Source organism: Hypanus sabinus, chromosome 6 (assembly GCF_030144855.1).
Source record: "Hypanus sabinus isolate sHypSab1 chromosome 6, sHypSab1.hap1, whole genome shotgun sequence".
In the NCBI taxonomy this organism is placed as follows: Eukaryota; Metazoa; Chordata; class Chondrichthyes; order Myliobatiformes; family Dasyatidae; genus Hypanus; species Hypanus sabinus.
This window is the reverse complement of record NC_082711.1, coordinates 26,909,560-26,932,836: the sequence shown is the minus strand read 5'-3', so window position 1 is coordinate 26,932,836 and position 23,277 is coordinate 26,909,560.

Sequence of the window (23,277 nt, the reverse complement as noted above, 5' to 3'; positions counted from 1 at the left end):
AAATCCTACAAAAGGTAGTGGATTTGGACCAGCACATCATGGGTAAAGCCCTCACAACCATTGAGCACATCTACATGAAATATTGCCATAGAAAAGCAGCATCCTTCATCAAAGGTCCTCACCAACCAGGCCATGCTCTTTTTTCACTGCTGCCATCAGGTAGAAGGTACAGGAGTCTCAGGACTCGCACCAGCAGGTTCTGAACAAAAGGGGATAACTACACTTCTTCTGTATTTGGTGTTAGCACAACCGATGGTCTCACTTTAAGGATTATTTATCTTGTTATTTCACGCTCTGATAATATATTGCTATTCACTTACATTTGCATTTGCAAAGTCAGTTATTCATTGATCCTGTTTACAGTTACTATTCTATAGATTTACTAAGTATGCCAGCAGGAAAAAGAATCCTAGGGTTGTATGTGGTGATATGTATGTACTCTGAAAATAAGTTCTACTTTGAAAACTTTTGTTGGCCAGAAGAAACTACAGTCTAATTAAGGACAGGGGAAGCAGACAAACCAGTTCTCTTTGTTACACCCCCCCCCACCCATTTTGTGGACTCTAAGCAGTTTCTTGCTCTTGGATATTCAAATCAGAGCAATTGAATATCCTGTGGACACAGGTAGTTTCAGGTAATGATCTGCTAAACCTGTGACCATTCTCCAACAATGATTGGGACCATGGGGAACGCCAGGCCAGCGTAGACTCATTTTCTGGGTAATACCTTTTCTCTTCATTGACTGTTCATGAAGGATCAGGGATTCTAGTAGGGTGCACACAAGTAGATAGTTTGTGAACCCACATGCTTTTTAGTTGAACCAATCAAAGTTACTGGTCGGTAAATACAGATTTTCTGTACCTCACTGATCATTATTATAAGGAGTGATTCTTGTAACACTTTGAACTTGAACCCTCTCAACCATTGTTGACACCTTTAAGAGGCAGTGGTTGAGGAAGGTGGCATCCACTGCTATTGATCCTCACCATCTGGGTCAAGCCCTCTTCGCATTACTACATCAGGGAGAAGGTAGAGGAGCCGAGAAAAACTCACACTGATTTCTCCAGGAGCAGCTTCTTCCCCTCCGATTTCAGATTTCTGAACGGTCCATGAACCCATGAATGCTACCTCATTTTTTTGCACTATGTATTTATTTTGTAACTTATTTTTACAATTCTATGTCATTGTACAGTCACAAAGCAACAAATTCCATTTATTAGATGATGATAATAATTCTGATTCTAAAAATGAATTTCATGTATATGATCTAATGCTTTTTGATATCCCCTTAAACCTTCCTGGAGATGATCTCCAATTCATGGTCTGTTTCATTTCATTTAGTCCTTGAAGGATGATATTTCATACTTGAGAAATAATACTGCATATACATGAAAATATCATTTGTTCTCTTTACCACAACTGCATTCTTCACACTCTAGATTGCTGTCATCAAAGTTACTGCATATGTAGCCCCATAGGGAAAGTCGTAGCTGTCTTTACATGCATAATAGGGTATGACTGCCATTCTGAAATTAGACCAGACAGTGTAACCTATTGTCTTTGTAAGAAGCCTATCATTTGACATTGATTTAGTGCTTAAGTATTGAATGAGATTAGACTGAAAATTAAGTAACATTTCTTGGATTTTTTTTAAAGGTATAGAATGCAAAAGTTATGCTAAATCCCTATAAGTCATTGATAAGACCCAGAATCACATGAGATTGCAGATGCAGGAATCTAAAGCAGTCCACAAAAAAGCTGGAGGAACTTAACTGGTCGGTCAGCAGCTGCAGAGGGAAAGGGACAGTTCACTGATTTGGATCGAGGCCCCTCATCTATTGGCCGGCCATTTCCCATCATAGCTGCTGCTTGACCGGCTGAATGCCTCCACCTCTTTCTGCATTGTTCCAGGGTCCACAGTCTGCTATTTCTTGTGTGTCCACTACAGAGCCTCATATAGGTAGGCCCACTTTGAAGAGACTTTCCTCCTCTGTTAATAAGGCCCCAGAATGAATATTATGATAGGCACCACACTTTAAGGAGATTTACTAGTGTGGTCTCCACCATATGGGAGAAAAACTAGGGTTATTCTCTGCACAAACCATTTAAAGTTCAAAGTTTAAATGTATAATTGAAGTACATATATGACACCACATACAACCCTGAATTTGTTTTCTTGCAGGCATTCTCAGTTAAGCTATTAACCATCATAGAATCAATGAAAGACCACAACAACAACCAGTGTGAAAAAGGCAAAAAGCTGTGCAGATACAGAAGAAAAAAAATCGTAATAGTAAGTAAATAAGCAATAAGTATTTAGAAGAAATTTAGATTTAGATTTAGTATTTAGATGAAGAGTCCTTGAAGGTTCCCCATATCATGAAGGAACAATGAAGAACAACTGAACTGAAGGAGGCTGTTCAGCTTTTGAAGCCTGTTCCGTGGATCAATGAGTTTGTGCTTGATTTGTGATCCAGACTAATTTTTAAAATTGCTCTCTTTTTCCTAACAGTGCTCTATTAATTTCAAATTTAAAATTAACAATCAACATTGTACCATTTGAGAGCTTTAGACCTTACTGTCTTGCACCTGTGGAGATGTTCCTTAACTTTGTACTTGAAAAACATTAATTTTCAGACAATATCCACATGTTCGAATTTCCAGAGATTTTAAACAAAGTAAATAAAGTGAATCTACTTCTACCAACAGAAGGTTTATTATTCATGCAGCATTATAGACCTCCAGTTATGCTACACCTGGAGTATTACATACAATTCTGTTTGCCCATATTTATTTTTACTTAGAAATTCATCATGGAACAGGCCCTTCCGGATCAACTAGTGTTGCCTCCCAGCAACCCAGCTATTTATCTCAGGAAAATTTACAATGACCAGTTAACCTAGTAACCGGTATGTTTTTGGACTGTGGGAGGAAACCAGAGTGCTAGAGGAAACCCTGACGCGGAAGAATGTACAAACTTTCTCACAGAGGGCTCGAATCGATTGCTGAACTTTGATAACCTGAGCTGAGCTTTAAAAAGTGCTCGGAATCAATGAGAAAAGTCACATGACACAAGGTTTAAACAAAGCTTGGGCGTTCTCAGCTTCTTTTCGGCTGTGACAATCAGTGCAGGGCCAAGAAAAAGAAAGGAGGTGTAAATGGTGTGGCCATTGTTGGAATGGTCTAGCTTGGCTGAACAGGCCTGGGTGAAAACGAACAAGTAGAAGCAATGTGTAGTGAGACTGTGCTGAAGAATAAGCAAATAATAGGCCAAAATTACAGTTAATGGGATGGGATGAAGTGCAACAATGGGCCAAAATGAATAAAGATGATAAAAACAGGGCTGAAGATGTTATATTTGAATGCATACAGTATAGGATAAAGATAGATGATCTTTTTGTGTAGTTCAAGATAGGCAGGTATGATGTTGTGGGCATCTCTGAGATGTGGCCAAAAGAAGATAGTTGGGAGTTTAACATCCAACAGTACACACTGTATCAAACAGAGAGGCAGGTAGGCAGAGGGGGTGTGATGTTCTGTTGGTAAAAAATGAAATCAAACCCTTAGAGAAAGGTGAAAATAGAATCGGAAGATGTTGAATCCTTCCAGGTAGAGTTCAGAAACTGCAAGAGAGCAGATAGACTACTACCAGTGTTCTAAAAGATGTAGCTGAAGAGAGTGTGGATGCATTTGTAATGATCTTTCAAACATCATTACATTTTGGAATGGCTCTTGAGGATTGAAAAATTGAAAATGTCACACCACTCTTTAAGAAGGGAGGAAGGCATATGTACAAAATTAAGGGAGGGAAGTTTAGGGGAGACATCAGGGGTAAGTTTTTTACACAGAGGGTTGTGAGTGCCTGGAATGACTTGCCAGGGAGGCTAAAACATTAGGGTTATTTTTAGGGTTATTAGGACAGGCACATGAATGAAAGAAAAATGGAGGGTTATGGGGTAGTGTGGGTTTAGTACTTTTTTTTAAAGATTATATGTGTTGGCACAACATGGAGGGCTGAAGGGCCTGTACTGTGCTGTAGAGTTCTATGGTTCTAAGGCTCAAGAAAGGAAATTATAGGCCAGTAAGCCAGATTTCAGTGGTGGGAAAGATGTTGGAATCTATTATTAAGAATGAGGTTTGGGTGTACTTGTAGGTACATGCCAAAGTCAGCCTGGTTTCACTAAGGGAAATCTTACCTGAGAAATCTGTTGGAGTTCTTTGAGGAAATAACAAACTGGATAGACAAAGGAGAGTCAGTGGATGTTGTTTATTTAGGCTTTCAGAAGGCCTTTGACAAAGTGGCGCACATGATGCTGCTTAACAGAATAACAGCCCATGGTATTACTGGGAAGGTACCTGCATGGATAGATGATTGGCTGATTGGCAGGAGGCAAACAATGAGAATAGAAGGGGCCTTTTCTGGTTGGTTGCCAATGACTAGTGGTGTACCACAGGGATGGATGCTCGGACTGCTTCTTTGCATATTGTATTTCAGTTATTTGCATGAATGAGTTGATGGTTTTGTGACCAAGTTGCAGATGATTTGAAGATATTTGAAGATGATTTGTTTGCACTGTTGTAACTATATGTTGTAACTATGTGGTTTTGTGCAGGTCTTGTAGCTTTAGTTTTTGGTCTTGTGGGATTGGAGCTCCTTTCCGGGGAATGCGCTAAGATGGTAGTGCGATCTTAATACGCAGCAGCCTCTCCGGGCTCTGGATTGGGGATTGCCAAACGTTATGTGGATTTTCTGGTGTAGTCTGTTTTGTCATGTGCTTTTGTGATATCATTCTGGAGGAATGTTGTCTCATTTTTTAACTGCATTGCATTTGTGGTTGCTAAATGAGAATAAACTGAACCTGAATCTGATATGTGGAAGGGCAGGCAGCATTAAGGAAGCAACATGTCTACAGAAGGACATAGACAAATTGGGGGAATAGGCAAAAGCATGGCAAGTGGAATATGGTCGTGCACTTTGGCACTTCTGGCACCTTTAAAGAGGTGTGGACTATTTTCTAAATTAGGGGAAAATTCAAAAATCAGATGTTCAGTAGACTTTAAAGTCCTTGCATGGGATTTCCTAAAGGTTAACTTGCAGACTGAGTTAGCATTCGTTTTGAGCGGACTAGAATACAAAAGCAAGGATTTAATAGCAAGGCTTTTGAAGCCATTGGTGATCCAGAGGAGGCACATGAGAATGATCCCAGGAATGAAAGGGTTAACATATGAGGAAGTTTGGTGGCTCTGGGGCTGTACTCACTGGAGCTTAGAAGAATGAGGAGGGAATCCCATGGAACCCTAATATTGAAAAGTTTGGATAGAGTGGATGTGCAGAGGATGTTTCCTATACTGATGGAGACAAGGATCAGAGGGCATGTCCTCAGAATTGAAAGACATCCATTTTGAACAGAGATGAGGAAACATTTCTTGAGCCAGAAGTGGTGAATTTGTGGAATTTGTTGCCTTAGATGTGTACGCAGGCCAAGACATTGGGTGTATTTAAGGTGGAATTTGATAGGTTCTTCATTACTCAGAGCATCAAAAGTTGTTTGAGAAGACAGGAGAATCGGGTTGAGAGGGATGATGGATCAGCCATGACAGAGCGATGGAGCAGACTTGATGGGCTGAATGGCTCCTATGTCTTTTGATCTCTTATGTAATAGCTTTGCGCTAACTGTTTTGCTACCGTGGCGCCCTATATTGAGGCTTTGGAGTGGTGTATTCTTGGAATATATTGCCGGGGTTGGTGGTGGAGGCAAATTCCAAAGAGGCTTTTAGTTAGGCACTTGAATGTGCAGAGAATGGGGGATTTTGGGCTTTGTGTAGAGAGGTGAGATCAGTTTTGTTCGGCATTTAATTCCTAGCTTAATTAGTTCAGCACAATGTCAAAAGCCTGTTCTTGTGCGTACTAAGAAACAAAAGTGAAATGATGATCCTGGAATCTGAAGCAAAATAAAAACAGTGGGAAGACCTCAATGGATTGAGTGATATCTGTTTGGGGAAATGGCTGTTGTTTAGGGTGGTCAGTTTTTTCTAATTGTAATTCATCAGGTTATGATGCAGAATGTACTGCCCATAAGCAGTAGATGGAAGTTTCAATGGGAATTTTGAAGGGCATTTGGACAAGAATTTGATGGGGAGACATTTGCGGAGTTATGGGTAAAGGCCAAGGGAGTGGTATGAATCGGATAAACCTTTTAAAGAGCATGCAAGGGTTGAATGATCACCATTTGCAAGGCATCTTTCTGAGCCCGTCACCCTTTGTGTGAAGAATGGCTTTCTGTCATCATCCCTGGATGATGCCTGACACTAATGAATCACATCCCATACAGCGCCTTTGGATTCAGGAGCTGAAGAGGGCAACTTCGTTGGAGTGCAAGGCAAAAGGGAACTCAGCGTGAAGGATTTCCGTGGGAAAGGAAGGCACTGCAAAAGAGCCATGGAAAGAAATGCAATGTGGCAGAAGTTTACAGAAGTGTTTCTTTCACCAAGGGCTCAGCTTACTTCAAAGCATACTGTGTAACTTGGTCACTGCAAGTTCAGGTCACTTCAGTATTCCCTGTCAGAATTTTTTCACAGTGATGACGGCTTAATAGGAAGTTCATATTTACACGTTTTTCAGCACCTGGTGGCCAACAAGAGTGTTGGTGTTACGGTGCACTTCCTCTGGTTGGTAACACTGAAAATCCTTTCTTCTAAAGGCCCAAGTGTTATTTCCACATTTCTATACCACAAGCGCACTGACTGTTAGCTCATGCTACCAATCAGGTGTTTTGATCGACTGTCAGCATTATGCCAAGTCATAGTCATACAGAAGTGCAGCACAGAAACAGGCCTTTGGAGTTGGTTTATCACCATGATATGGCGAAGAGCTTATCTGGCACACTGTTCATACAGATCAAATCATTACACTGTGCACTGAGGTAACAAAAAAGAACAATAATGTGTAATTGGTACAGAGAAGATGCAGTGCAAGGTACAAGATTATAACAAGGTCAATTGTGAGTTCAAAACTATTTTATCGTACTCAGGAACTACTTAATAGCCTTATAACAGCTGGGTAGACAAACAGCACACAGGGTCGGGATTAAGCCCGTATCATTGGAGTTGAGATACACCGATTAGAGTACCCGAATTGCAATCTGCTCTATCCATTATACAGTGATATACGTATCCCTTTTATAAAGTTATAAAAGACAGTAGAATCTATGGATTCACTAAATCAAATTTAACAAGGACATAGTGTTATGACGCTGAGATCCAAAGTAGATTATTCAACTATTACTGCGATGATGCAAACCTACAAATGATTCCCTGTTTTTATTTAAACATTCTTACGTTTGTTTTCATAAGTCTTCATAGGGTAGTCCTTCTAAATTTCTTTTCTTTCCTCAAGCCTATAACTCCTGCAGTTATCACTTTCAGGTCTTTCATGTATCCCCGACTTGCTTTGCTGCTTCACTGGGCGTTTGTGTTTATCGATGTGTACTTAAGCTTTAGAATCCTCTGGTCTTTTTCCTTATGGTCCTCTTTGACCGAGCATTCAACCTCACTCGTAATTGATTCTCAGGTAAATTGGTATTAAATTTTGTTTCATGCTACATTTGTGGAAGATATTGTATATACCCTTGAATTTGTCCATGATATTGGCCTGTAGAGTGAATAATGGAGGTTGATTCTTTTGGAATGGGTGCTAAATTGAGATCCTGTTTAAGGAGCACAAATTAAGTTCAAAGGCACTAGTTTGGAGATGATCAGGATCAAAGATAGCTTCCATCCCACTATTGAACAGACCTCTTTTACAATAATATGGGCTATTGACCTCACAATCGTAGCCTTGCACCTTATTGTCTGCCTGTACAACAGTTCCTCTGTAACATTATATTCTGTCTTTCCTTATTGCTTTTCCCTTGTACTACCTCGATGCACTGATATGACCATGTGATGGCATGCAAAGTTTATGAAGTCTCATATTCTGTCCCTGTCAATCTTTTTATAAATCTGGTCTCAGCCAGAAAAGTCAACTCTTTATTCCTCACCATAGATGCTGCCTGACCTGCTTATCTCCTCCAGCATTTTGTACATATACCTCTTTGATCAAACTTGTTCATCTCCTTTAATGTCTCCTATTTGGCCAGATGTCATATTTTGTGTTATAACATGCCAGTGAAGCTTCTTGGCATGCCTCATTTTTTTGAAGCATTATATAAATGACAATATATAATTTATGACATGAGATATAGTTTCTACAACTCAGCAAGGAGGGCAAATTTGAACAAGGTAAAATGGAAGTGGAAGTTTTGTAAAATCAACAGAGATTGATCAGAGTGAACAATCATTGATTAACACTGATGTGTTGATATATTTGTCATTTGTTAGTACAGTAATAGATTTCAGCAGCCATAATGTGTTCCAAATTTCAAAGTAAATTTATTATCAAAATATGTATGTCACCAAGTATTACCCTGAGATTCATTTTCTTGCAGGCATTCACAGTAAAGAAGTACAATCGAATCAACGAAAAACTACACACAAAGAATGACAAATAACCAAAAGGAGGCAAACTATGACAAAAAAATAACAATAACAAAAATCATACTAAATAAGTAAGTAAAAGAGCAACATGCACAAAATGCTGGAGGAGCTCAGCAAGTCAGGCAGCATCTATGAAAAAGAGTAAATAGCTGGTGTTTCAAGTTGAGACCCTTCATTAAGTCCTTAAGAAGAGTCTAGGCCCAAACATTGATTATTTACTCTTTTCCATAGAAGCTGCCTGACCTGCTGTGTTCCTCCAGCATTTAGTGTGCATTGCTTTGGATTTCCAGCAACTGCAGAACTTCTTGTGTTTGAAGTAAATAAAAAAAAATTGATAAATATCAAACCATTTGTACCTTCAACCTTCAACAGTGTAAACATTGTCCCAATGACACAAGGAGAACTCAGTACTTTCCTTCAAGAAATGTTGAAGGACTGTTCAAGAATATTACAAAATGGAATTATACAAATGCCAGATCTTGCAAATGGAATAAGTCCAAAAAATTGTTGCCATTGAGGTCTCAACCCAAAATGTTAGTTGTCCATTTTCTACCTTAGATGCTGCCTGACCTGCTTAATTCACCTTGTGTGTCGTTCCAGATTCCAGCACCTTCAGTCCCTTGTATCTTCATCAGATTGATAAAAAAAATTGTAATCCATTGTAAACTTACAAGCACAGATATTAATCCTGTTTTTCACAAAAAGACTGACAAACAATCCTTATCATTAAATTCTTTATCAAATAATCCAATATGGCTCTGATTGAAGTTCCCAGTAACCATCAAAGGTATTTCTTTGACAGATTGTCTTATCCTCCAGTTACAGCCAGCAGCAGACCTTATGTAATTTAGTAAGGAAAGCACCTCCACAATGCCTATGAAGAAATTTTTATCGCTCAGAATTGAGAAGGATGAATCATCTGTACTGATACCAAGATCAGAGGTTAATACTTTATAATCTGGGTCAACGAGGCAATGACATACCTGCTGAATGATTTATCTAATGGAAGATGTATGACCTTGATGTCTTGAATTACATTTTTTTTGGTGTGACAAGAAAGCCCAAGAGGCTATTTAATTACGTCTGAACTGCAGTTGCATCTTGTAGAAACAAGTTGGCATTTGTAAGTGGCTTTGAAGAACTGTGTTTGTATCTGCGAGTATTTATTGCACACTATCCATTCTGGGAAGAGTAGCACACTGTGCCAAGGATGCACCCGGCAGTTTCAGTCTGCTTTATAGTGCTATATAACTCTGGTGACAGAGTAGCTTTGGCTGTATTCCTAGTAAAACATTTTAGGAATAGGCAGGTGTCATGACCTAAAGAAGTTTACTTCAAAGTGGTTGCATTCATGTCTACAAGAATAATTAAAATATATTGTGCAAAGTGTGGAAACATGATAGAAAATAACATCCCTAATTTTGTATCTGTTATAAATAGGGAACATCAGCATATGAACAAGCTCCGTGAAATCTGAACATGGTGCCAAATTAAATTAATCTATTCCACCTGTACATGACCCATATCCTCCAATTCCCTGCCTATTCATGTGCCTATTTAAAAGTCTCTTTATCAACATTATCATATCTGCTTCATGACAAGCATGGCTGTCTACCAATCTCTGTGTAAGAAATTTGCCCTGCAACCTCCGCTAAACTTTTCCCCTCACACCTCAAAGCTGTGCCCTTTCGTATTGGACATTCCTATCCTAGCAAAAAACTCTGTTGTCTACCTGTCTATGCCTCTTAACACTTTATAAAATTGATGTCAAAATATTATTTAGTTGTTGGAGAATAGTAATGTATCATATCTTACTGTGATTATAGTTCCACAGTGGAAGAAGGTAATTATAAACTCTTTCTCAAAAAAATCTTATTTCTCTCTGTCATCCATGTACTTTCAAAAGAGTTGAGCTGAAAATATAGAACCTTCTCATTCTCTGTAAGTTTTCCATCATCAGTTGTTTAGATGAAGGATGACAAATATGTTGATGTTAAGAACTTTGTTGTGGGGCAGCTGAAGGCTGTTGAAAAATTGTCTGATGACATCGATAGATCTAAAGCCGTGAATCCTTTCTGATACTTCAGCATATGTCAGCACCTTGTAAATCTATTTCAGTCAGTCCTGGATTCACTCACATCATTTTAGGCGCACTCCTTCCTTGTTCTGCAGTCGCTCAAGAGGATTGCTCGCCACTCGCTTCTCGAGGGCAATTAGGCATAAGCAATAAATGTTGACCTACAGTACATACATCCTGCAAATTAAGTAATAAAAATTACCTCTTAGGACAATAAATCAGCGTAAACATAGGGGCAAGCAACAAATATCAAACATAACACAGTACAGCAGAGTGCAGGTGGGCCCACGATGTTGTGCCGATGTTTTAACCTACTCTGGGATCAATCTAATCCTCCCCTCCTACATATGCCTCCAATTTTCTATCATCCATGGGAGGCGCGGTAGCGCAGAGGTTAGCACGATGCTTTACAGTTTAGGCAACCCGAGTTCAATTCCCGCCGCTGCCTGTAAAGAGTTTGTACGTTCTCCCTGTGATCCCCTGGGGTTCCTCCCAGTCTAAAGATGTACCATTGGTCATTGTAAATTGCCCCATGATTATGCTCGGATTTAATCAGGGGATTTCTGGGGGGTCTATTCTGCAATAAACAAATATCTAAGAGATTTTTAAATGCCCCTGATGTATCTGCCTCTACCAGTATCTCTGACAGTGTGTTCCATGGACTCACCACAATCTGTGTGAAAGATCCATCTCTACACTTTCCCCTAATCATCTTAAAACTATGTCCCCTTGTATTAGCCATTTCCATCCTGGGGAGAAAAGCCTCTGGCTGTCTATTTGATCTATGCTTCTTATCATCTTGTACACCTCTATCCAGTCACCTCTCATTCTCCTTTGCTCCAAAGAGAAAATCCTTGGCTCACTCAATCTTCGTTCACCTGGTATTCTTCTGGTGGAGAATCTCCATAGCAAAGAAAGCCCAGCAGTGTCTACTTTTTGCAAAGGCTGAGGAAAGTCCATCTCCCACCCCCCATCCTCATCACATTCTACAGGGGTTGTATTGAGAGCATCCTGAACAGCTGCATCACTGCCTGGTTCGGAAATTGCACCATCTCAGATCGCAAGACCCTGCAGCGAGGTCAGCTGAGATCATCGGGGTCTCTCTTCCCACCATCACGGACACTTATACTACACGCTGCATCCACAAAGCAAACAGTATTATGAAGGACCCCACGCACCCCTCATACAAACTCTTCTCCCTTCTGCCATCTGGGAAAAGGTACCAAAGCATTCGGGCTCTCACAACCAGACTATGTAACAGTTTCTTCCCCCAAGCTATCAGACTCCTCAATGCCCAGAGCCTGGACTTGCCCTATTGTCCTGTTCATTATTTATTGTAATGCCTGCACTGTTTGTGCACTTCATGCAGTCCTGGGTAGGTCTGTAGTCTAGTGTAGTCGCTGTGTGTTTTTTTCTTTGTGTTGTTTTTTTACGTAGTTCAGTCTAGCTTTTGTACTGTGTCATGTAACACCATGGTCCTGAAAAATGTCTCATTTTTACTATGTACTGTACCAGCAGTTATGGTCGAAATGACAATAAAAGTGACTTGATTTGTAAGACACAATCTCTAATTTTGGGGGCTTTGAGTTGTTGCTCTTCTGCAATCTGCACACGTTCTGTCCTACTTCATCTGTTGAGACAACTGACTGGAAAATGCTCTTCCTGACTCTTATATTTATATGGTTTGGGAGCACTGGCACTTAAAACAGGCCACATATGGAGAAGTATGGAGAATTGCTTGAAAACTGTGTAAGAGGTAAATTTGAAGGAGGGATTGAAATAAAGTGGAAGACAGGTTAAGGGACAGAGGTCTAGAGCTTTAGAAATAGACAATGAGTTAGTTGAATTTCCTCAAATGATTAAACAACCAATAATTCAAGTTGATCAGACAAGATTGTAGTACCATACTCGAACATTCATTTAGCAATCCCAATCCTTCTTCTAATTTCAACATCACTAGGAGAACCAGCAGCAAAACATGATTCTGAGCTACACTGTGGCAGGGAGGATTTAGAGCTCAGGATTAAATCACTTGGAAACTAATTGGTGAGGTCTTATTGGGAGTAGATTATGATTTGAAAGAGGATGGAGTTCTCAGTGGGTATAGAGTTGAAAAAGATTATAGAAAGAGGGTGATTGGGAAAGCAACTGAAAATGGATATGAAAATAATAATGGGGATTTTCAATGTGGCATCAATGAATGGAAATAGAAAGTTATATATTATGAAATAGGAATGTGTAGACGCTTTTGGTTGATTTGGCAGAAATGTGATCAATGGGATTTAACCCAGAGAAACATGAGGTGATGCATTTGAGGAAGTTCAACAAGGCAAGCGAATAGTCAATTAATGGCAGGATTTTTAGAAGTGTGGAACTATGTTCACAGCTTGTTAAGCTTAGCAAGACCGGTGGATAAGGTGGTTAATAAAAGACATGGAATGCTTTTCTCATTAGCCAAGATAAAAGAAATTAGAAGAGATATTCTACAGCTGAATACATTATTGAAACCGCAATTTGATTACTAGGTCCAGTTATGCTCAATAGATTACAAGAATTAAGTTCAAAGTTCAAAGTACATATATTATCAAAGCATGTATAAATTAAACAACCTTGAGATTTGTCTCCTTGCAGGCAGCCAAAAAACAAGAAACTCGAAAGAACACATTAAAAAAAAAGACCCACTGTGCAGAGAGAGGAAAAAACACACAAATTGTGTCAGCAATGAAGGCAGGCAACCGCATCTTGAGTCCACAGACACGAAACGCAGTGCATCCGGAGCCGGCCCACAGCTTCAGGCTCAGTTCATCACACAGCAGAGCAAAACAGAGCTTGCAGACATGAGGTCCAGAGCAGGCCATAGCCTCAACTTCAGCCTCAGTGCTGCGGAGAGCAGAGTAAATGATGTGATTGCGTTTAAAAATGCTGAGAAAATTTACAAGAATTTTTGCTATAAGGGAGAAAGGAGGCTATTCGAAGAGTGAAAGTTATTAAGTACCAAATAGTAAGGGCCTTAGTTGAGTGGTCAAAAATCTCAGAGGTATAGAATTAAAATAATAGGAAGAGGATTAACTGACAATCTGCTGGAGAAACTGAGGGGGTCAGGCAGCACCTGTGGAAGGAAAGGAATTGTTGATGTTTCGGGTAAAATCCCTACACCGGGATCTATCCTTCTGGTGGAAGGGTTAGACAGGATTTGAGGAAAAAATGTCTTTTACCCAGAGGGCTGTAGAGGTCTTAAACTCACTATTTGAAAAGGCGGTAGAGGCGGAAGTCCAAAGGAGACATAAGTAGATGTTGTGAGTGAGGAGAGAGATTCGATATGTTTCACAGATAAGGACTCTGGACACACAGCCTTGGTAGCAAAGGTACCTGCCCCACTCCTGACTTTGTGCGAGCACAGCTCTTCTGCTTAGGGACCCTACTCACACTCCCAACCCTATTCAACGCACAACTCACCAACAGCAGGGTGGTCCCTTGAGGATAGCGAAAAAGAGAGCGGTCAAGCACAGGTGGCTTCCTTTATAGTGCAGCAGGGCTGATGGGTAATTCACAGGGAAGCCAATGGCTCGATGCCAGCCAAGTTAAGCTGACTGCAAAGGCCAATTGCCCAAGGCCAAGTACAAGGCAAATTAAAGGGGCCACTGGTTGGGTGTGCATCGATGGGCGAGGAGGGCTCAAACCTTGGTTGGCAGGTGGTGTGTCTTTTGACCAGGTAATTGGCACGTGACAGACACAACCCCTCGAATACAGTAGAGCATGCATGAAAACTTGAAGACCTGTGACCTGTAGTGAATAGACCCAAGCATGGCATATGGAATTGGGCTGAGGTAATAAATTTTCATTCAATCTGTGATCTTCAACCATCTGACTATGTCGCCTGCCCTTACCAAGAGTGGACTTTGGCTATGACTTTGAATGAAATGTTGTTTGTTTTGGCAGCACACAGCCAGATCTTCAATCTCCTTCCCATATGCTGGTTCATCACTACCTTTGACTTGGCCAGTGACAGTGGTGCCATCAGCAAACCTAAATATGACACTGGAGCTATGCTTAGCCTCACAATCATAAGCATAAAGTGAGTAGATCAGGGGTCTAAGCACACAGCCTTATAGTGCAGCTGCACCAACAGTGATTGTGGAGGAGATATTTCTGCCAATCAGAACTGAGTTGGGTCTGCAAGTGAGGAAATCGAAGATCCAGTTGCACAAGGAGATTTCAAGGCTTAGGTCTTGAAGCTTATTGATTAGTATTGATAAAAGGGATGATAAATAATTATATTTATGCTAACAATGGAGATAAGCTTGTAACAAAAGCGGAAGAAGTTTGAAACACTCAGCAGTTTGGGCAGTGTCAATGGATGGTGAAGCACAGTTAACATTTCAGGTCATCCGACCTTGGATCGGAAACATTATTTCTCTTTCCACAAATGTTTCCTGACCAGCTGGGTGCCTCCAGCATTTTCTGGTTTTATTTCAGATTTTCAGCGTTTGCAGACTTCTTGACTTTTCAGAAATTATCCTGCATTTATCCTTCAGTTTGCAAACACGAGGAAATCTGCAGATGCTGGAAATTCAAGCAACACACACAAAATGCTGGTGGAACACAGCAGGCCAGGCAGCATCTATAGGAAGGAGCACTGTCGACGTTTCAGGCCGAGACCATTTTAATTAGATTTGTTAAAAATATTTGGAAAAAAACAAGCCAATGTTTATCAAATAATTGATATATCTTTTATGTCCACCTGAAAGATAGGTAGGGACAATATCTACTCTAAAGCAACTCTCAATTTGAATTGAGACTTGAATTTTGAGAGCAGTATGTTTTCAGCATTCTTGATTTCTGTATGTTGTATATTTGTCATGAAATTGCCAGACCAGGTTACAGTTGGCAAAGTATCATAACCAATAAATCGTGAAGCAACCTTGTGCTGGGTTACTACTTGCTAAAAAGATCATATCACAATGTAGCCATTTAACATCACATTTGCCCCATTGTATGAACACTGCTTCTTGCACTGACCAATCTAAAACAAAATCTCATTGTCTTGCATCCTCTACTGCAGCACAGAAAAAGGCCTTTCAGCCCATCTAGGTCAACCAATCTGGTGTTCTGCCTAGTTGCAGATACCTGTACCCAGATCCTAGTCCTCCATACCCACCACATCCATGTATCTATCCAAACTTCTGTTAAAGAGATTAGTGCACCATGATGCCTTCCCTATCATTGTGGGGGATTTCAGCCAGGCCAACTTGAAGAAGTCTCTGAACAACAATCACCAACACCTCAGCTGTGGAAACAGAGGAGCCAACACACTTGACCACTTTTATACCACCATCAAGAATGCTCATCGAGTCACATTGGTAAGTTCGATCGCCTGGCTGTACTCCCACTCCCAGTGAATCAGCAGAGAGTAAAGACTGCAGCACCGGTGTTGAGGACAAAGAAGGTATGGTCAAGGGAGGTGATGGAGTGCTGACTGGACTGCTTTGAGTCCGTGGGCTGCACCATATTCAGGGATTCATCTTTGAGTCTGAATGAATATGCCACAGTTGTCATCAACTTCATCAAAACCTGTGTGGATGAGTGTGAGTATACTGCACAGTCCTGAATCAAAAGCCATGGATGAATCAAGAGATTCATAAACTGCTGAGGGCTAGATCTGTGGCCTTTAAGTCCGGTGATCCAGAACTATACAAGAAGCCCAGGTATGACCTGGACTAAAGACCAAAACAAAATTTCTAGTTGAGAATGGATCTAGTGCTTTACTGGTGTATATAACAAATAATGTCCTCTCAGGCTTCCAGCCCGGTACAGGTATCGACTTTAACTAATGTTTCAATGACAGACTCTGCCATCTTCAGTTGTCATCAAAACATCAGTTAAAATTGATACCTGTACTCGGCTAGAAGCCCCAAAAGTGTTTATTCGTAATTCCAGTTGAGGTGAGAGGTGGAATTGGATGCACATCAGTTCTGGCAGAGTTTGCGGGCTATTACTTCCTACAAAGTGATGCCTAACGTTATGAATGGCTGTAATGCTACACTCCCAGGTGAGCTAAACACCCTTAATGCTCGTTTTGAAAAGTAGAATAAAACTAAGACTATGTGAATCCCTGCAGCAGAGAATATGTACACAACGCTGGAAGAACTCAGCAGGCCAAGCAGTATCTGTGAGAAAAGAGCAGCCAATGTTTCGGGCCGAGACCCTTCATCAGGAATGGGGGGGGAAGGGAGGACCGAAGCCCAGTAATAGAGATAGGGGAGGGGGTAGGGCCTAGACGCACCAGGTGGAAAACCAATCAGAGGAAAGATAAAGGGGAAGGGGGAGGGGATAAGAATGAAAGAACTGTAGAGATAAAGAAGCAGAAAGTTGAAAGGGGAGAGAGGCAGAGAGGGACCTGGGATAGGGGAAGGGGGAGGGGGAGGGAATTACCAGAAATTGGAGAATTCAGTGTTCATACCACCAGGCTGGAGGCTACCCAGACGGTAGATGAGGTGTTGCTCCTCCAACCTGAGTTTGGTCTCATCATGGCAGTAGAGGAGGCCATGTATGGACATATCTAGATGGGAATGAGAGGCAGAGTTGAAATGGGTGGCAACCGGGAGGTCCTGTCTATTGTGACGGATGGAGCGTAGGTGCTTGACGAAGCTTGACCCTGCAGCATCTGATGACCCTGTGATCTCTGTCATCGAGGCTGATGTCAGAACATCTTTCAAGAGGGCGAACCCTTGCAAGGCCCCAGGACCCGGTGGTGTACCACTAGGACTCCAAAAATCAGTGTGAACCAGCTGGTGGAAGTATTCAGACGCCTCCAATCCCTCACTGCTGTAGTTGAAGATTCCCACCTGCTTCAAAAAGGCAATGATCATACCAGTGGCCAAGAAGGTAAGCTGCATCAACAACTATTACCCAATGGCACTCACATCTACTGTGGTGAAGCGCTTTGAGAGGTTGGTCATGGCTAGAATGGACTGCTGTCGCAAGGATGTGGCGGTGGAATGAACCCAGGTGCCGAACACAGGCGCGGAGGCCGAGTCGGGAGGCATTATGGTCGTAGCGAGTGTGGAATGGGTGCCAAGGGAGTCTTGGTTTTCATAAAGAATTCAGGGATGATGCTAGACTTAGAATTGATAGTCCTAAGAACCATGGAATGAGGTTACTCGTACACGAGTCGACCAACGAACTGGCGGCTGCTTGTAGTGATCACAGGGTCTTTATCCTGCAGTTTCTAATGGGAAGCAGGTGTGTGTAGTTTAGTGGGACCTGGGAATGATTGGAAATTAAATGAGGTGATTCAGGCCCAATTCCTGAGGTAAATTGCAAGGTGCCAGAAAGGACCATGACAACTGCCTAGGCAAAAATCTGGACCTGATGCAATATCTCTATTGCAACAATAGCTCTACAGTGGATCCAATCTCACTGGCTCTCCATATGGCCTTGGATCACCTGGACAATACTTGCACTAAGCTGTTGTTTATTGATTACAGCTCGGCATTCAACAAAATCTTGCTCTCCAATTCTAATTTTAGTACCCCAAAACCTGGTTCTCTGTACCTCCGTATCTCCCTCTGCAGCTGGATCCTTGACCTCCTCGCTGGGAGACCACAGTCTGTGCAGATCAGAAACGACATCTCCTCCTCGCTGATAATCCATACCGGTGCATCTCAAGGATTTGTGCTTAGCCCTTTGCTCTACTCTCTCTACACCCATGACTGTGTGGGTAGACTCAGCTGAAACACCATCTATAAATCTGCTGGCAACACAACTATGGTAGCAGAATTTCGGATGGTGATGAGGAGGCATACAGAAGCAAGATAGATCAGCTAGTTGAGTGGTGTCGCAACAGCAACCTTGCACTCAACGTCACTAAGACCAAGGAATTGATTGTTGACTTCAGGAGGGGAAGTCAAGTGAACACATATCATTAAAGGATCAGAAGTGGAAAGGGTGAGCAATTTCAAGTTTCTGGGTGTTAACATCTCTAAGAATCTATCCTGATCCATATTGATGCAAATACAAAGAAGGCATGACAGCAGCTATACTTCATTAGGAGGTTGAGGAGAATTGGTGTGTCATCAAAGACACTTGCTCATTTCTACAGATGTACGGTGGTTTCACCATTGTCTGGTCTGGAGGTGAGACTGCACAGGTTTGGAAAAAGCTGCAGGATGTTGTAAACTCTCCCAGCTCCATCATGAGCATCAGCCTCCCCTGCATTTAGGAACCTTCAAATGGTGATGACTCAAAAAAGCAGCATCCATCCTTAAGGGCATGCCCACTTCTCATTGCTATCATCAAAGAGGAGTTATAGGAGCCTGACGATACACACTCAATGTTTCAGGGACAGCTTCTTCCCCTCCACCATCAGATCTCTGAATGGACAATGAACTCACGAGCAATCCTCCATATTTTTAACCTCTCTTTTTGCATTACTTATTCATTTATTTCTTATTGTAATCTATCATTTTTATTACTATGTATTGCAAAGTACTGCTGCCACCAGCAACAAATTTCATGATATATGCTAGTGATATTAAAGCTGATTCAGATTCAGATTAGATTATAGTCATCTACACCAGTACAATGAAATTCCTTGATTGTATAAGGCTCACAAAGTAAACTGTGTACATAAGGTTAGCGGGCTGAACATCAGGCCATTGGTTTAAGTGCCTCATTGAAGCCTTAAACCTCTGTTACAAGGGCAGGATGGCATCAGGATGGCAGTCTGCCCACCCAAAGCTAATCAGCAACGGAACCAAAAGTGACATCAGTAAAAATCTTTTGATACCACGAATCCTTAGAGTCTGAATTGCACTGCCAGGTGGCAGGTTGAATTGTTGCACTCAAAAAGGAGGTGAATAATAATCTATAATAGTTTTCAGGACCATGGGGTGACAGCTGGAGAGTGAGATTAGCTTAATTAATCTTATCTAGAGGGAGCATGGAGTCCACAACTCAATTCATCCCCCCGCCCTCCCTGTGCTGAAATCGTTCTAAAATTCTGACATATATTTTGCGGTATACTGTAATGCTTTCAATTTGTGTATTTATTTATAGGGCACTAAACTGCTACATTGCATCTGTTCACTTATTTTCCTCAATCCTGCTGAGACCTCAGGTGGTCTAGTCATACTATGAATTTTTATCCTGAGCTCTCCCCGGTGATCCATTTGCATTGAGGTTTTTAATTGCTTATATTTCTCACAATTATTCTGTGCCGTCCCAGTCTACCAAAGCATCTCCTGTAGATCAACTACTTTTGGCTCAAGGTCTTGGGAGCTCGTCACTCTGGCAGGGGCCCCCCAATAAATCCTGGTGTAAGATGGCATCGGTCAGTGTTCTGAGTGGTGTAAGGTTCGGTTCACATACACTTCCTGGTTAGAAAAGATGGCACCAGAGGTTTTTACAGACTTCCAGTTCATCCGCGAAAAGGCTTCTTCTTTTTTCTTTTCTCGTGCCTCTCCTTACTTTTCAAGCTGTCTTGTCGGAGTCCGTGATATACAACTGCAGCTCAAAGTACAGCTTTCCACCGGCGGAGGGTTTTTGTTCTTGAATTTGCTGTGCGGACTGACATTTCGATGTCTTCAGGTGCGGCCTGGGAGACAAGCTCCTTCAGGGTGCGGATCCGTGGTTGAACCAATTCCTTGCCGGTGTTGCCAACTGAGCTGCCGTGGGAGATCGAACCATCGAGACAGCGGGCAGCGTGCACTGATTTCTCACCCTCTCAATGGCGAGTGAGAATTTCTTGGTCCTCGAGTCAGGGAACTCGAAAAAGTGACAGGGCAGATTTGTAACATCAGAACAGTGAGCTGCTTGTCTCCCACTCTTGCCTGTTGCAGGAGGGATATCTCTTTCCCTCGCTAGTGAGAGAGCCTGTCTGAGGTTCAAAGTGTTGGAATGGACACTAGTTCTTTGATAGATTTTAGGTCATGGTCTCTTTGGGGGCTTTGATGGGGTTGTTGGGGGAGCGGGCCAGTGCTTTAGTTGAAACAAGTGGGGGAGGGGAGTGTTGACGCTTGTGTGTGAGAGGGGTGAGGGGGGCTTTGGGGTTCTGACATTGCTGTGATTCATCCTTTGGGGTTTCTCTGCTTCATGGACGTCTGCGAAGAGTAAAAATTTCAATTATTATATACCGTGTACATTCTCTGATATTAAGTTGACCCATTGGTTCTTTTTCGGTGGTGGGTTCTGAAAATTAGGCAATTCTTGTCCATTCAGTGTAGACCAAAACCTTCAAAAATATTTAAGTGGATGTCAGGAGAACATGCCGCAGTCCTCAATGGGCTATCAGCAGTGGAAAGAGTGAGCAGTTCAAGTTCCAGGGTGTTGATATCATGGAGGATCTATCTTGGGCCCAAAACACTGATGCATCACAAAGAAGTCACTAATGACTTGAACGTTTCTACTGAAGTACTCTGGAGAGCATTCTGACTGGTTGCATCACAGCCTGGTATGGAGCCTCCAACGCAATGAACGCAAGAGGCTGCAGACAGTCCTAGACTCTGTCCATTCCATTGATTACCTTTGATGCTCATCATTTGTCACTGGGGAATCAGTTTCAGCTTCAGAATTTAATAATGGTATATCACTGGAAACATATGATCTTGGTCTGTGATTTTTATTTTGTTTACTAATACTGTGAATTAAAGAGTGGAACCATATGTTCAATATGCAGCAAAATCATACGCACAGCAGGGGAAACCTGCTCCCTCTCTCAACTTTATCATCATATTCTATTGCAGTTTTCCCAAAAATGTACTGTTGTGCTTTGAGAATAATCTTAAAGGGCAGCAAAGTTCTCAAAATTATGGCTGTTTATATTGTTTGAAAAACTGCATGTGCCAATACATTATTGTTAATTGATCATTGAAATTAGTTGTGCACCTGGCATAGATCAGAGAGGATAAACGATTTGTGGCTGAATAATGCAACTTAAAACACATTGTTCACAAATAATTATAATCCATAATAGAATGATAGGATTTTTAGGAGGTTACATCCTAACACTTTTCTCTGGCTATGGGATATTTCAGCAATGTAGTCTCATTTGGTACTGTTGGAAAGGAAGCCTAGATTCGTAGAGTTACGCAGCATGGAAACAGCCCAGCTCATCAATACCAACCAACATGTCCATCTGAGCTCTTTCCTTCTGCTTGTATTTAGTTCATCTCCTTCTAAACCTCTCTTTTCCACATACTTAACCGAACGTTTTTAAGATGTAATTGTACCTGTTTTAACCACTTCCTTTTGCAGATTGTTCCACAGATCCATCCTCCTCTCAGTAAAAACGTTGGCCCTCTGATCCTCTTTAAATGCTTCTCCTCTCAACTTAAACTTATGCTTAAATGCAAGAGATTCTGGAGATGCTGGAAGTCCAGAGCAAGATACAAAATGCTGGAGGAACTCAGCTGCTCAGCTGCCATTCATGGAGGAGAATAAGCAGTCAGTGTTTCAGGCCAATACTCTTCATTAAGTCTGGAAAGGAAGTGGGAAGAAGCCACAATAAGAGGGTAGGGAAGGGAAAGGAGTACGAGCTGGCAGGTGAAAGGTGAAACCAGGTGATGGGGAAGGTGGGTGGGAGGGGGAGATGGAATGAAGTGAGAAGCTGTGAGGTGATATGTGGAAGAGGTAAAGGGCGGAAGAAGAAGGAAGCTAATAAGAGGGGAGAGTGTATTATAGAGGAAAGGGAAGGAGGTGTGGCACCAGAGGGAGGTGATAGGCAGATGAGGAGAAGAAAAGAAGCAAGAATGGGGAGTGGAAAAGAGAGAAGGAGCTGGCAGAAAAATCACCAGAAGTTAGAGAAATCAGTGTTCATGCCATCAAGTTGGATGTTACCTAGATGAGTTATGATGTTTTGCTCCTCTAACCTGAGAGTGAGTTTATAATGGCACTGGAGGAGGCCATTGTCTGACGTATCAGAATGGGAATAGGGAAATAGAATTATAAGGGGTGTCACCAGGAAATCCCATTTGTTGTGCCACATGGAGTAAAGGTGTTATGCCTTCTGGGCCCCTAACCTGTGGAAGCAGATGACTACTCGTGCCATCTACATGTTTATCCAAATCATTAACACACATGACCGACAGGGATCCAACACTGATCTCTGTGTCACATCGCTGGTTACAGGCCTCCAAACTAAAAGACAGCCATGAAAATACCACTCACTATCTCCTACCACAAAGCCAGATTTGTACGGAGGCATTTAGTCTGAGCACCAAAAACTCCTTTAGTGGTAATATAATAATGCTCCAATTACCTCTTTCAATGAGGCACCACCTTTGTCCAAGAAGCAAATATAGTCTCTAGCTAACCGCTTGTGTATTTAAAGGGTGTGCAGGAACGAGGGCCCAGGGCATTAAAGTGAGCATTGAAAATGGGATTCCAGTGTGTTAAGACCAACTCAGGAACTGGAACTACCGTGTTTTTATTGGGAACACAGCAATTAAAGTGTGTTAAAGGAATCAGTACCTGATAAATGAGATGCTGAACAATCTAAACTTCTGAATAATCAGATAGCAGATTACTGGAGTTTTATTAACAGACAGAGAAGCGAGTCCAGAACAACCGAGTTTAATGATCTTGTATTTAATTCTGCAGCACCTTTAGTTGGTTGGAGAAAGTTTCACAGTTAATAGAGCTATTGCTTTACAAAGTTAGAGACTTGG